This window comes from Melitaea cinxia, chromosome 25 (assembly GCF_905220565.1).
Source record: "Melitaea cinxia chromosome 25, ilMelCinx1.1, whole genome shotgun sequence".
Taxonomy (NCBI): domain Eukaryota; kingdom Metazoa; phylum Arthropoda; class Insecta; order Lepidoptera; family Nymphalidae; genus Melitaea; species Melitaea cinxia.
In genome coordinates this window covers 3,799,540-3,816,066 of record NC_059418.1, presented here as the reverse complement: position 1 = coordinate 3,816,066, position 16,527 = coordinate 3,799,540, and the positions used below count along the sequence as shown (strand labels likewise).

At 37.0% G+C, this 16,527-nt stretch overlaps 1 pseudogene; it reads left to right on the top strand.

Moving 5' to 3' along the window:
* LOC123666018 overlaps positions 1–14,847 on the top strand; it is a 30,912-nt pseudogene extending 16,065 nt beyond the window's left edge.
* The last annotated feature ends 1,680 nt before the right edge of the window (positions 14,848–16,527 follow it).

Sequence of the window (16,527 nt, the reverse complement as noted above, 5' to 3'; positions counted from 1 at the left end):
AAAATGCTATGGTTTGGTTTTATTTATTTACTAGTGACCCGCTCCGGCTTCGCACGGGTATAAAATATAATTATAGCCTATATCATTCACTGAAAAAATGATTAAAATCGATCCAGTAATTTTGATTTATTCATTACTGCCCGTGGCCCGCTCGCGTTAACTTTAGAGTAAAAGCCGGCCGGAACCGCCGCAAACGCTACGTACCGCAATTTTTAAATCTGTAATATCTTCGAAAATATTCATTTAAATCATATGCTGTAAGGGGACATATAGATCTATATTAAATCAACAATGTACTTAAGGTATTTAATTAGATAAGGATTAATGCTGTATTGGTTAAAATCGCTTCGAAAATTAGCCATTATTTGTCGTAAAAAGTAAATGAAAAAAAAAATGTTATTGTGGGATATCCATAAGAGATAGGTATATACCATCGCGGAGTTTTCTGTAGACCTTTTCAATGTGTACAATACTTAGTACATTATTTTGATAAATCTCGTAGGTTTCAGCCTGCGTTTGCAATGTAAGCGAAAAAAAAAAAATTATTTACGACATAACATTAGAAAACTCAAAATTAACAGTATTTTTCCACTATTTAATGGATATTATTATACATATAAACCTTTCTCTTGAATCAATCTATCTATTAAAAAAAACCGCATCAAAATCCGTTGCGTAGTTTTAAAGATTTAAGCGTACATACATGTGCAGGGACAGAGAAAGCGACTTTGTTTTATACTATGTAGTGATGAAGCGCGGCACTGACTAAATACCAGATGGAAAAGCTTCGAACGCTGCCAAAGAGCCACAAAAAGACGCTTGTTAGGAATAAAGAAACAGGACAGAGTAAGATGTAGCGAAATAAGAGAGATAACCAAAGTTGCTGATATTAACCAAAATAGACCAACAAAAATGGAGATGGACAGATAACATGATACGAGACACACAAGAGAAATGGTGTAAAATGGTCACAGATTGGTACCCCAGAGGTGGCAAGAGAAGTAGAGGACACCGACAGACAAGATAGAAAGACTCACGGCAGAACATCACTGGTGAAGGGTAGCACGGGACAGGTTTCAGTAGAAAGTGTTAGAGGAGGCCTATGCCAAGAGGCAAAATGAACTTCGGGATATTTTATAAAAAATAAAACAAGAACACGAAATGATATGTATTTAAGTTCAGATTGAAAGGGCTTATTATTATTATATTACTATTATTATATTTCAGCGCTTGAAAAAAAAAGTATTTTATTAGTCATACAATCATTGATTATAATAATTTAATTGTGACATTTACTATTTAAAGAACGAGTTAATAAAAATGAGTTTATTTAGCTGTTTACTTAGTAATCATTATTAATTTGTCAACAGAAATATGCAACTAAGAAAAATAAAACGCGCTGAGAAAAAAGAGACTGAGAGTGTTACGGACGAGAAATTTGTACTGCTCTTCCGATCTGAGTTCAGTATTGGTGCAGGAGAGTTGGGTTTCCAGGTGAGTCAGAAGAAAGAAAGATAGGAAGATAGAAAAGAAAATGGCAAACTATGGCATAGCAGAATATATCCTGCTTAAAATCTTGATCAGCCCGACTGATGAAGAAACTACACCTCACAGAAGATCACAGCTAAATAATACTGCTTTTAACTAGTTTTGTGTTCCTGTAAGTAGGGTAGATAGCTCTTGGACAGGGTCGGGGTAGAGTCGGAAACGCGCTTGAGATGCTTCTGGTATTGCAGCCGTCTATAGGCTACGGATAATCGCTCACCATCAGGTGAACCATACACTTGTCTGCCGTTCTAGTTGTAAAAACCGGATTTAGAGATTTGGAGTCCAGTTATTATCCAATAAAAAGAATAATTTTTTCACAAGAGTTTTTAAACATATATTTTAATTTATATTTGAAAACAATATAATAATGTTTGTACAAAGTACTACAGGTGAAGGTAAAAAGGCGCAAAAATTTCATAGAATAAGTTGTTTACTATATAGATAGATAGAGAAATTTATGATATATAGATATGTAGATAGATAAAAGCAGCGTTCGTACTTATGCTAAAGATAGGTAGCTAAGGACAGTGTTGGTTTCCAGGTGTGGACCCTGTCGCTACCCATGGTAGTAATCGTTCACGGCACCCAGGAGCCGCACGGTTGGGCTTCCATCACGTGGGATAACGCGTTCAGCTCTCCAGGCAGGGTCCCCTTCGAGGTGCCCGATGAGGTGACGACTATATACCTAAATATAAAAAATATATATATAATTCAGCCTGTAATATCTTATTGCTGAGCATAGGCTTCTTTCTCGTTTGTAGAAGAAGGATCGGATTAAATTCCACCACTTATTATATTATTACTTCACTTCGGGTTGGCGGATATCAGCAACTGGGACTGACAGCTTAACGTGCTCTCCGAGGCACGGTGGGGAGACCCACGTTGTGAAATTTATTTCTGATACATCCCCCCCCCCCGTTTTTGCGAGTCTCACGTGATTAATGGACGACCCCTTGTGAAAAAAATAAGTATTTTCATTGTAATTTTTAATCCTTTTACTGTCGAAAGATTGATTGGATATTGATAGATGTAAGTGACGTATCCTACTTTAAAAGTATCACAAAAATGTGAGAAAAATTGTTTTACGCAAGTTTGCAAGTTTGTTGCAGTGTACTGAAATAATTAAATATGTGTAGATGTCAACGTGACGTTAATTACGCCGCGTTGGTGTAACGTTCACAACACTGGTTTGTGCCTGTTGCGCTGGCAGTTGCGGATTCGATCCCCGCACATGACAAACATTTGTACTGGCCATAAAGATGTTTGCCGTGGTCTGGGTGTTTCTGCAGTCCTTGTGGGTTTCCCCACCATGCCTCCGGAGAGTCATAGTAAGGAATATATCCGCCAACCCACTTTGGCGCAGCGTGGTGGATTAAGCTCTGATCCTTCTCCTATATGGGGAAAGAGGCCTTTGGCCAATAGTGGGATATTACAGGCTGAAGCATATAAATATTATATTCAAGAAAAAAAAATAAGGCGGTACGAGTTCGCAAGGTCGGCTAGTATAATCGAATTGAAAACCTCCTTCTATTTTGGAAATCGGTTAATAATACGATCGAATCGAGAACCTCCTCCTGTTTTGGTAGTCGGTTAAAAATATGATGTGTCTGCTCGAAATCTAAAATAACTTCTCAAATAGGATTTAAAAGCACCTTCGAATCGTTATTTTACAAAATAAAATTTTAATTATTGTTAAAAGTGTGTTACCATCGATTCGGAATGCAGATTCTGCAGAGAAGAATTGGAAAGAAACTCGGTAGTTACTCTTTAAAAAAAAAAATATATATATATATATATATATATCGAAAATATAGCATGTTGGCGGATAATTTGGAAGTTACATATCCGTGCAAAATTTCATTAAAATCACTCGGTAATATCTTTCAAATTGGATCAAACTGCACATGTGTGCAAATTTGATTAGTCTGGTGACACATAATCTTCATATTTTTTTTCAGGTATCTTGGGGACAATTGGCTGAGACTTTACGCATCAAATTCTGCTCCGCAACCGGAGGCGATCTTTCCGAAGATAATCTACGATTCCTTGCCGAGAAGATATTCGGGTAACTTGTTAACTTGTTTACTATAAATAAATAAATAGTCTCACAATCAACGGCCCCCGATGAGATTTAGTCTTGTGTTGGGGGCCTGGAACATAATACACAAGCACAAACGCCCAGACACCGGCAAACATCTGTATGGCAAATACAAATGTATGCCCGTGTGCGGGGCTCGAATTCGCGGCTCCCAGCGCAATAGCTATAAGCCAGCACTGTGACCGCTGCACCAACGCAACAATAAATGTTATCAAAATAAGTTTTCAGTGTTATAATAAGAATCAAAGATGTAAAATAGTTAAACCAGTTTCGAAAGGAAATGTTAAACTGAACAGAAAATCCAGTTAATCGTTCAATGTGAATTATTAGGAAACTAAAGGCTACGGTAACCGCTTATCAGTAGGTGAGCCGTGCACCTGTTTGCCAATGTAGTTTTTATTTATTTATTTTATAGGTACATCCACAGAATACATACAAAACATTATATATGAATCATTACTACATTATTATCTAATATGTATCCCATTACGGAGTACACAACATTCCACCTTATATTAAAGTCATGAAGCAAGTATAATTAAGATAACATCACATTAAAATTTTTTAAAGTAAAAAGCAAGAATCCTACTCATTAACAATAAAATTCATTTTAAACGATCAATAATCAAATTTATTTAAAAAAAAGTCAAAGGTAAGTCAAGAGAATATTAATAATCCAATATAACTAAAATTTAAATAATTATATCAACATATAAAAATACAATAATTGCTATATGTTACTATTTAAAAAATCAAAAGGAAATAAAGTGTCATTGTAATACCATTGTCAAAATCATTATACACAAATTGTCTATCATGTCAAAAAGAAAAAAAAAACAATTGATTATTAAATGGGTTTATAGGACAAAGAGAAAAAAGAGGAAAAAATATATCTAATTACAGCCCGCTATTGATTTCAGTATTTGATTTTTAAATTTACATAAAGAATCGCTAAAAATGTTCACATCCGGCGCCCGGCTGCACAGCTCGCCATATTCCACGCAAATTCTGTTAATGGGGGAGTGGCGACCTAGATTGGTCCTATTACGAGAGCATTCAAAAATGTGAGAGATAGGCTTGCGAGGACTATTATAGGGGACACAAAGATTCACCCGAGACAGAATATCAGCAGAGTCCATGAATCCATTGATTACTTTATACAGGAACAGAAGGTCGAGCAGTTTGCGTCTGTCTCTTAACGTAATCAAGCCGAAGTGATCCAAGCGCTGATCATAGGAACTTCTATGAGAAATTCCTGGAGACGTAAAAGCCAGGTATCTAGTGAAAGCTCTCTGGATACCCTCTAGCCTCTGCGAATGCACAACATACAACGGGCTCCACACAACACTACCATACTCGAGGTGTCTACGAACCAGACAATTGAATAAAAGTATCTTTGTGGATGGGAGTCGAAAATCTCCAGCATTTCTCTTGACAAAACCCAATATCCTAGAAGCTTTACAAGTTACACTGTCCACATGTATATCAAATTTGAGCTTGCTATCAATGACGACGCCGAGATCTCGCACCTGTGACACCTCAAGCAGTAAAACATGTTCAATATAATAAGTGCTAGCAATAGGGACTCTTTTTTTAGTCAATTTAATATGAACGCATTTATTTACATTTAGTATCATGCCATTAGCGTCACACCAGCGTTTAATGCCATTTAAGTCACTCTGTAAAAGTGCCGCATCGTCAAAAGAACCTATAGTTTTATAGAGTTTTAGATCATCTGCATATAAGGAATAATTTGAATGCTTAATTTCGTTTGCTATATCATTGACAAATATTGTAAAAAGAATGAGACCCAAAATTGAACCTTGTGGGACCCCTGATCTTGCGGTGTAACATTTAGATGAGTGTCCTTTAATATTAACTACTAGAGACCGATCAGCTAAATAAGAAGAAAACCAATGCAGAAGAGACCCAGCAATACCAATGCGTTCCAGCTTAGTTAGCAGCAAGCTGTGACTGACCCTGTCAAACGCACTACTGAAATCAGTATAAATGGCATCTATTTGGTGACCCCTGTCAACCCCAGTCATCACATCGGCAACAAACTCAACTAGATTAGTCATAGTCGACCGACCCCGAATAAATCCATGCTGATAGGTAGAAATATATGGACGAACAAAGCATGTTAAAACCGGACGTATTAGTTGTTCAAAAAGTTTAGAAACACACGAGAGGATGGAAATAGGACGGTGGTTTTTACGTCATGTATATCCCCCTTTTTATGAACAGGGACTATTCTAGCTCTTTTCCACTCCACAGGGAACCTCCCATCGCTAATAGACCGATTGTAAATAAGTTGCAAAGGCAAAGCCAAAACCGAAGCACATCGAATTAGGAAAACTGGCGGAACTTTATCAGGACCCGCAGCCCCTGACGGTTTCAGAGAACCAAGACCCTCCTCAACCTGTTCCACCGTAAAGTGCAAGCTTGACATATTACCAAACGACAGAATATTACTAAAACTTGACTCGACAGACAGCGGTAAAACAGGCCGAGAATCACTACAGGCTAAGGAAAAATGATCAGCTAATAGCTGCGCTATAGATTGACCAGAATTCGCAGACTCACAACCAGAATACATCACAGAAGGAACAGAGTTATCGCCATTACGTTTTTTATTTATATAACGCCAAAAAGTTTTGGGATTCTTCTGAATACTCTCTTCCATGCGTCTTTTATAACGAGATAAACAAGTTTTATTTAAATTATGGCAAAGGTTTCTCAAAATTTTTAACTCCAAATGATCACGGGGATTTTTATAACGGGCGTACCTTTTTCTAATCTTTTCCTTTTCGGTGAGCATTCCTACAAGAGCGTTAGTATACCAGGGCGGTCGATGCCTTGACTTCTTCATAGTCGTCAAAGGCACATTAGCGTCTATGACACTATATAATTCATTATAGAAAGATAATGTCATACTATCGACATCATCGCAATGACTAAACCTCTCGCTCCAGTTAATTTCGCCCAGGTGCTGCCGAATTCTATCATAATTAGCTTTGTAGAAACTACGATAATCTCCCAATACTGGACGCAAATAACACGTCGGTGAAAAGCTAAATGTTATCTCGAAACTTGGATGGAACGGATCAAGCTTACTTAGTAAGTCTGAAGATTGCACAACCGAACCACCAGAAACATTAGTAAGGACCAGGTCCAGGATCCTGTCATCACAATTTCGAACAGCGCAAATTTGATTCCAACTATTAGTAAGCATAAAATCAACAAACGCGGTACCAATAGAGTTATTATAATTGTTAGAAATAATCTGCAGAGTATCCTTATCAAACACCCAATCAATAAAACTTAAATTAAAATCGCCACATATGACAACTTTATTCATTTTTAGTAAGACGCGACTAGCAGAGTTTAAAAAATCATTCAAGGTTTTTAACTTCATTTGCGTGCTAGACGTAGGAGGTAGATAAACGACACACAAAGCCAACTTCTCAGATTTACCACAAAGATCAACATCAACAACAACCCATAGATCCTCGCCTGCGCTCTCCCAGTCAGGCATTCTCCTTGATTGGAGTTCTTTAGAGACCGCCAGCAACACTCCTCCCCCATCCTGTTTGGACGTGGCTGTAATAACTCTATCCCTACGATAAATCACGTAACGAGAGTCCATCAATTCAGAATTATTTATATTACAATTGAGCCAAGTTTCAGTAAAAGCTATCACCTTCATAACATTTTTGAATATCATATCAAAAATTTGTTTAGAATCTGTTTAGAATTCCTAATGTGTGGGTACACAAAAATAAAATCGTACATACTATCACCTTCATGTTAGACATAAGAATGTTATTGTAAACGTCATTCGTCTTTGTCCTTAAGCCCCGAACATTCTGATAATAAATATCTAATATAGCCATGAGGTACAAACATAAGCCAAAGCAAGAACAATAGAATACATTATATGAATCAAATAATAAGCTTCAGACTTTCATTGGTTCGAATTTGAATAGCTTGACATTTTTCATCTTTACGAACAAATATCTTTCCATTACGTACCCAAATGTATTTATATTTATTCTCTTTCCCCTTTATGCGCGCCGCAGCATGAAGAGCCTTGTTTGCAGGAGTTAGGTGCTCAGCCACGTAGATAGCACACGAGTTCCAGCAATACCAAGATGTTTAGAACTCTACTTGTCCTCTGGGTTTTTCCTGTTGAACACTGCCACTGCCGCCAAAAGTGAATCCCGCAGACGAGGACTTTTAAGCTTCACCACTACGGGACGAGGTCTGTTATTCTCATTAGAGAGTTTAGCAACACGAGTTGCATGAATTATATCGCAGTCATCCAGAGAACAACCAACAGTGCCTGCAAGCTGTTTCGCAACGCTACAGACGTTTTCAGATCTATGTTTAGGAATACCGTTGATTTCAATGTTACTCTCCCGCAAATGCTGTTCAGCTACAGCAAGTCGTCGAGACAGCTCAACAATCGTGGATGACATTACGGAACCAGCAGCTTCCAGTTTAGTAATCACTGACGACTTTTCCTCGATCTGTTTTTTAGATCTTCAAACTCATTGTTTACAAAACTGATTGAATCCTGAACCGCAAGCAAATCGCTTTGTATAGATTTTAATCTGTCAGTGACTCGACGATCAATGGCCATGTGAAGAATACTAGTAACTTCCTGCTTTATGATTGCCCGCAGCTTCTCTTTAGAAACACAGTCGCAGCCTACAGATGACGGTTTAGGTGAAGTGGTCAAGGAAGCTGTTTTCGACTGCTTCAAACGCATAGTGTTAACATAGCTAATCTCAGGGCTATCATCATGCCGCTGATCAGAGGGACTACTATTAGCACGAAGTAAGGACCTGACAGGAGTATTCTGGTTATCAGACTTAGGTCTCTTGCTTAGACATTCGATACATTGCCATCCATCTCTCTCGGATACGGTCATAGAACTATAGTGGGCAATAGACAAGCCAGCACAAATCAAGTCATAATTCAAGGAACATAATGAACATTTCAAAATTTCTACCATTGATAATTTTTCGAGACAACCGGCACAAACTTTGTTTTTTAAATTTTTGGCACTCATTTCGAAAATAATACTCAAAAAAAAAAAAAATGCAAATTCTCCCAAATAGTATTTTATATGACTATGGCAACACTATTCGTCTATGGTTTGAATGACAGTGTCGGTAAACTTAAAACTATTTTATGACAAATTACTGTGAGGGTAGTCTTACTTTTCACGATGAAATACCAGCAAATATGATTGAATTTCACGTCTGTTGTTTAAATTTCGCTGCAACAACAGCAACACTAATAAACACTAGATTATATAATAACGTAGGATTTTCGAGGACTTTCGAGGAAGCACCGAGTAACAATAAAATTATAAATTTTCACAGAGCGTTACTTGCTAGTCGTGACTTTGACAGACGTTGTTAGTTGTTAGTTGTTAGTTAGTTGTTTAGTTGTTTAAAATGAAAAAAAAACGGACTCCAATTACATCGGCAAGTAATACAACGTAGGTAGACGACAAAAATAGTCAAGTAATAACGTATTATTAGATATAACTCGAAAATACTCGTCAGGTCTTTATCAAATTTAAACGGAACCACATGACAAGCACTAGTTTTCGATTATTCACAACTAATAATTGTGTTTGCTCGCAAACGAAAAAAAAACCGACTTCAATTACATCGAAGAGTAATACAACGTAGATCGACGAAAAAATAGTCAAGTAACTACGCGTTTTCAAAGATTACTCAAAAAGTAGTTATCAAATCTCGATAAAATTTATATGTGACTACATGATAAACATCAGCTTTCGATTAAATTAAAAATTATCAAAATCGATACACCCAGTAAAAAGCTATTGCGGATTTTCGAGAGTTTCCCTCGATTTCTCTAAGATCCCATCATCAGATCCTGGTTTCCTTATCATGGTACCAAACTAGGGATATCTTCTTTCCAACAAAAAAAGAATTATCAACATCGGTACATCCAGTAGAAAGTTATGCGGTATAATACAACGTAGGTCGACGAAAAAAGCGTCAAGTAAAAACGCATTATTAGATATAGCTCGAAAAGTAGTTGTTAGATCTCAAATAAATTTAAATGGGACCAATTGACACACACGACCTTTCGATTAAAAAAAATTGTCGAAATCGGTCCACCCGGTCAAAAGTTCTGATGTAACATACATAAAAAAAATACAGTCGCATTGAGAACCTCCTCCTTTTTTGGAAGTCGGTTAACAAGCTATGAGATAACATATTTAAAAAGTACAGTCGAATTAAGAGCCTCCTCTTTTTAAGTCTGCTGAAAAATCTCATCTGTTCCATGCTATACCTACCGTACATTTCGCAAGTGACCCCCCCTTCTGCCCCCACAGGAGCAGCCTCCCCGTGGGCAATATAGAGCTAAACAGCATAATGGTGAGTTGGACGCAGTTCGGCAAGGACAACCTGCCGGAGAGAAACTTCACCTTCTGGGAGTGGTTCTATATGGTGGTCAAGGTGACCAGGGACTACTTGAGGCCTCTGTGGTGCGACCGGTGAGTTTTACTTGAATTTTTAACACGAATAAATACAATCAAATTGAGAACCTCCTTCCTTTGAAAGTCGGCTAATAAATAATAATGTGTGGAATGTTTAATAATTGTGTTTGCTCGTAAACGAAAAAAAAACTCAATTCAATTACATCGACAAGAAATATGACAATGTAAGTAGAACAAAAATAGTCAAGTAAATACTTTGACTAGCCCGTTGGCGCAGTTTGTAGTGATCCTGCTTTCTGCTCCGAGGGTTGTAAGTTCGATTCCCACCCCGAGTCTGGGTGTAATATAAATATTTATTTATATATGTATTATTTAATAATAGAGGATCCCCTAAAATGGATTTTGCCATCTCAAGCGTCCTGTCATCCAGCATTAATCTCGTGCACTTGGCAACCACCAAAACCGGGTCTTTCACAGGTGTTAAAAATCTCTGGGACGTGTTTTCTCGTCCCGCAGCCTCAATTGTGCTCACAAAACCACCTGTGCCGCTATATGCTGCCATATATTTTCGTCATATATTATCGTCCCAGATTATCAAAGGACATATGTCGATATGTCCTTTGATAATCTGGGACGTGTCGTTATCCGCCTCATCGAGCAGCATCACAAGTAGATTATCGCTGCCTCGCTGGTAGGCCCGCAGTATGTTTTTGCATGTGGCCAAGATGACTTCTCGACTAGCTTTTACTATGGCCAGGAATTCAACCAATGCACTTACAGCACGGTATAGCGGGTTCGATGCCGGTCTCAGCCTGAGTGGAATCACTTGCCCCTTTATTCCTATTACAGTGTGTTAGTTTAATACATTAATATAAAACTAATATATAAAGCTTATTTGATAGGGACTCCAAATTATCATGACATTTAGAGATTAGATTTTAGATCATAAATCATAATCCAGCGGATTAAGATCGGGACTAGATGACGGCCAGTCTTCAGCTCTCTTCAGACCTTGCTTATTGAACACGGTGTTGTTAAGGGGCTTAACTATCTTCTCAAGAATGGTATCTTGATGCACTTGTGCCGATGTTTTGATACCTTACTCCTTCATAACTAACACCCCGCCAAACCGTCACTGAAGCCGGATCGGACCACGTTGTACTCTGTTGATTAATATGGAAGCTTCCTTAGCTATGAGCATAAATACGGTCATTTATTTTGTTAAAATATTGCCCAATTGAAAAAAAATTCTCATCCGTAAACAAAATTGTATGTGACCTCACTTTGTGTGTTGCTTTAAGTAGTTATTTTGATTTTACCACCCTATTCTTTTTTAAATTATCAATTAAGAAATGACCGGTGCGTCTCTTATAGCCTGCAAATCCTAAGTCATCTTTTTAAATACGCGACATGGATTTAGGTGTTATCTTCATCTCCCAAGATAAAATCTTTTGCTTTCGGATAGAATTCCTTCGAATTCTTCCCCTTTACTGCTTTGATCGCCTTTTTCGTACGAACACTATGTGGACGGCCAACTCTTTTTCTGTCACAAACAGAGGAGGTTTCATTGTTATCCTATCAATAGTTAGGTACACAAACATTTGGCCAATGCCAAGCGTATGAAGAGTTTTAAAAATTGCATTTGGCTCCACACCTATTTAGGGTAACGAAATCACGTTTCGGTTCTCTTTATCACCCCACTCCATTTTAATATCACAAAATATTTTACAATGTATAGGCACAAAAAATGAGAAAACACAATGACAAATCATATAAAAATGACAGATTCCAAATTGAAATTTAATATTTTGTTTATTTTTAAATGTAACAAACAGTATTTATGACCAGACTATGTATATCTTTATTATATCTTCCGCAGTCTGATCATAGGTTTCATCCAGAAGAAACAAGCCGAAGAGATGTTGTCCAAGTGTCCCCCGGGAACTTTTCTTCTGAGATTTTCTGATTCTGAGCTCGGTGGCATCACCATCGCTTGGGTTGGAGGTGAGTATTTTTGAAGCTAAACTTCTTTACAATCGTTGTGATTTGAAACTCGATGAAACAAAAATTCGTCGCGATAAAGAAACAAACGTAGTCGTGTAAGAGACGCGTTTTGCTTGCAGTTGCACTTATGACCATTTTTACCAGACCGTGATCATAATTGATAGAACATCTAGCATTGGCCTACCTTAATATAACTTTCCAGAAGTTTCACTTCTGCCATGTGTAAATTTCACATACACTTTAGATGGGGCGAAAGGTAGGCCAGTGGGGGGTTTTAAAATATTACACAAAATACCTCATCAGTATATTATGGGCTATCCATTTAGGACTGTCCACGCGAGGGCCAAGAAAGAGCCCGAGAAAGAGCTATCATTGAAAACTCTCAACCCATGCTCAGTCACTAATAAACATATTCTGCAGAGGGCAACGAAGTGTTCAGCCTGCAGCCCTTCACCTCCAGGGACTTGATGATGTACTCCCTGGCAGATCGTATCCTAGATCTGGCACAGCTGCAGTTCCTCTACCCCGACGTGGCAAAGAATGACGTTTTCTCCAAGTACTACACCAAGCCTGGTCAGTGAAACTTAACTTATTTATTTAGTGGTCGAAATTGGACCGTAATTAATTTAAATAATAAGTTGGAACATTATTAAGGTTCTGTTGTCGAAGACTACACTTCAATAATAATAAACGAAAGAGTATACATATATGCGTGTGTGTCGTCACATACATGGTAGTGTGTGTGATGTATTTTTTATCGATTTAATGTATTTTTAATGCACAATTTAAAAAAAAATATGAGCTTTCTGCACTCCTCGTCTATATAAACTAGAAGTGGGCGAAATTTCATATTCTTCCGTCCACGCAATTTTCGTGTATTGTGTATTTTTTTATACAACAAATTCGGCAAATAAGCTTACGCCTCACCTAATCGTAAGCGATTACCGTAGCTTATAGATGCTTGCAATACCAGAAGCAAGCGCGTTGCCGACCCTACTCCTGATTCGCCCCAGGAGGTTTGTTGGATTACTTAAAAATTATTTAACTATCTACACTAATATTATAAAGCTAAAAGGTTAGTTTGTTTATTTATAATTGTGTTTGCAGACAAACGAAAAAAAAAACCGACTTCAATTACATCGACAAGTAATTCAACGTAGGTCGACGAAAAAATAGTCAAGTAACTACGCGTCATCAAAGATTACTCAAAAAGTAGTTATCAGATCTCGATAAAATTTATATGTGACCACATGACAAACATCGGCTTTCGTACACCCAGTATAAAGTTATGCGGATTTTCGAGTTTCCCTCAATTTCTCTGGGATTCCATCATTAGATCCTGGTTCCCTTATCATGGTACCAAACTAGGGATATCCCTTTTCCAACAAAAGAAGAATTATCAAAATCGGTATATCCAGTAAAAAGTTATGCGGTATAATACAACGTAGATCGACGAAAAAAGCGTCAAGTAAAAACGCATTATTAGATATAACTCGAAAAGTAGTTGTTAGATCTCAAATAAATTTAAATGAGACCAATTGGCACACAACACCTTTCGATTAAAAAAACATTTGTCGAAATCGGTCCACACGGTCAAAACTTCTGATGTAACATACATAAAAAAAAATACAGTCGAATTGAGAACCTCCCCCTTTTTTGGAAGTCGGTTAAAAATAACACCTGATATAAAAAATGACATAATGGTCTAAAATTTACTTTAAAAAGTTTTTTGTTTTGGTTCTGACATTTCATGAGGTCAATAATATCAGATTTATTTTGGATTATTATTATGATATACATGACAATGTGTGATCGTTGTATGTTTCTGTGTGTTTATATTACAAATATATGTGAGATACGATATATCTTTTTATTAATTAAAAAAAAATGGATATTTAATTTTTCCTGGTTTATCGAAACATTTTTCAAATTTAGAAAAATCCATTTTTTTTAATAGTCCTCGCGAAAATGCAACACAGACGGGTCGTATTCTAATATTTTGATAGTTTTATTTTTTTAACTAAAAAAAATTATTGTCTATTTTAATTTTTTGACTTTTATTGTCTGTGGTGACATTTATGCGAGTTTTAGTTTTTTTTTTTTCTATCTGTTCTTTTTTACGACCGTCTGTAATGTTGACTAATGTGCTGCATTTTTTCTTTTTTCCCGATAACGCTGCTGGCTGCTGACAACACAAACACACAAAATTAACAATATGTGTACACAAAACATTTAATAACTAAAACACAAAAAATATGAAAAAAAATTACAATATGACACATTCCTATACTCAATAAAAACTTAAACTCAATTTGATGAAATCTTTGCTATCATACGTTTTGATTTGATACAAATAACGACATGTCAATGTTTTATGGCAATTAAAAATATCTTACACGAAAAAAACTTCTTACCCATAAACTGAAATATAATTAAAAATTAACCATACTATAAATAATGTTCATCACCAAATTACAACTTTTTTTACTACAATCTATAATACAACTAAAAAAATTTTTTATAATAATAACATACAACACAAACAAAAACAACAAAAACAAAAGCGTGGAACAACACAAAATAATAGCTTCTTCAGTGCTGCAACACCAGCTCAGACAGAAAATAGGTTTATAGACAGATTTTTGAGCAGATTCGGGCCTTCAGCTTCGCTGACATCGACTTATACGGAGGGAACGCTACAATGAAGTAAGGTAAGGATATAAAATCACAATCATGGACAATCCATTCATATCATTGTATAATCGTCTCAGACCCAACAGCCTCCTATTTACTTCTGTGTCGAGGGTCCGAAAATACAAGCACAAACGCCTAAACAAAGGCAATTATTTATATTGCCCTTTCAAATTTTCGCAATAAATGGGTTCGCACCCGTGACCGTCAGTGCAACTGCCAGCTCTGTGACAGCTCCGCTGACACGTTAGTACACGTATTGTTATTACTGTACTTTATTGCATAGCACATTAACAATAATCCACAATAGAAACGTGTGCATAATAAATAGTTGACATGAAATATACAATAAGGCAGCCTTACCGCAAAGAAGCAATCTCTTTCAAAGAATGTTACGGGTTTTACGTCATTTGTAAAAGTTAAATTTGGATGTCAGCTGGCAAGGGCGAAGTAGGGAAGCCTTTTTAATATGCATGGGGTTTAATGTACATTATTACAGCCTATCACAGTCCACTGCTGGACATAGGCCTCCATAAGTTTACGCCTAAAATAGCGTGAACTCATGTATTTTGCCCATAGTCACCACGCTGGGCAGGCGGGTTGGTGACCGCAGTGCTAGCTTTGTCGCACCGAAGACGCTGCTGCCCGTCTTCGACCTGTGTATTTCAAAGCTAGCAGTTGGATGGTTGTCCCGCCACCGGTCGGCTTTTTAAGTTCCAATGTGGTAGTGGAACTGTGTTATCCCTTAGTCGCCTCTTACGACACCCACGGGAAGAGAGGGGGTGGCTAAATTCTTTAGTACCGTAGCCACACAGTACTTAATGTACAGTGCTATATATAATTATTATTGCATTCACGAATATATATATATATACTAACATTGCCACGATATCTTTATATATATAGATAGATAATACCTATAGTTGGCGATTATCGAAGTTTATAGACGCCTGCAACATCAGAAGTATCGTCAGCGCGTGGCCGACCTGTCCGAACTCTCTACCTTTCTCAGACAGGAACACAACACTACAAGTAGTGAAAGCAGTGTTATTTAGCTGTGATTTTCTGGTAAGGTCTGGGTACTTCCCCAGACAAAGTGTTCCAGATTTTAAGGAAGTTATATCTTGTCGTGCCCACCTCAGTGAACTCAGGTTAACAAAAATACAAACTGTACCGTATCAAGAGTCATCTATTACAACCTTAAAAATGTATTTGAGTTCGGGCGGATGAGCCAAAAATATTTTTATTGAAGATTGACAATTCAATCAAATTTCAAGATTGACATTTCATTCAAAGATTTGAACAAATAGGACAGTTTTAACTAACAGTAGAAATTAAAAACATTTGCTGATAATTGTCTTTATGGAAGTTAAATTTCAGGATCGTTGACATTTAAAACACGATGAAACGAAAATGCATTGCGATAGAGAGAGAAATAGATAAATGTACAGGAGAAATTGAGATAGAATATGCTACTTCGCAAAACACGTAAGCGACGCGTTTTGCGTGGCGCTTACGACCCTTTTCACGAGACCGTGATCATCGTCCATAGAACAAACCGCAACGGCCTACATTGCTACGACTTTTCAGAAGTTTCACTTCTGCCGTGTTGAATTGCACACACAAATTTTATTTGTTTTAATTTTTTTTTTTTGTACTATTTCAGGTCCGGGCTACCACCATGTATTCCAACCAGTAG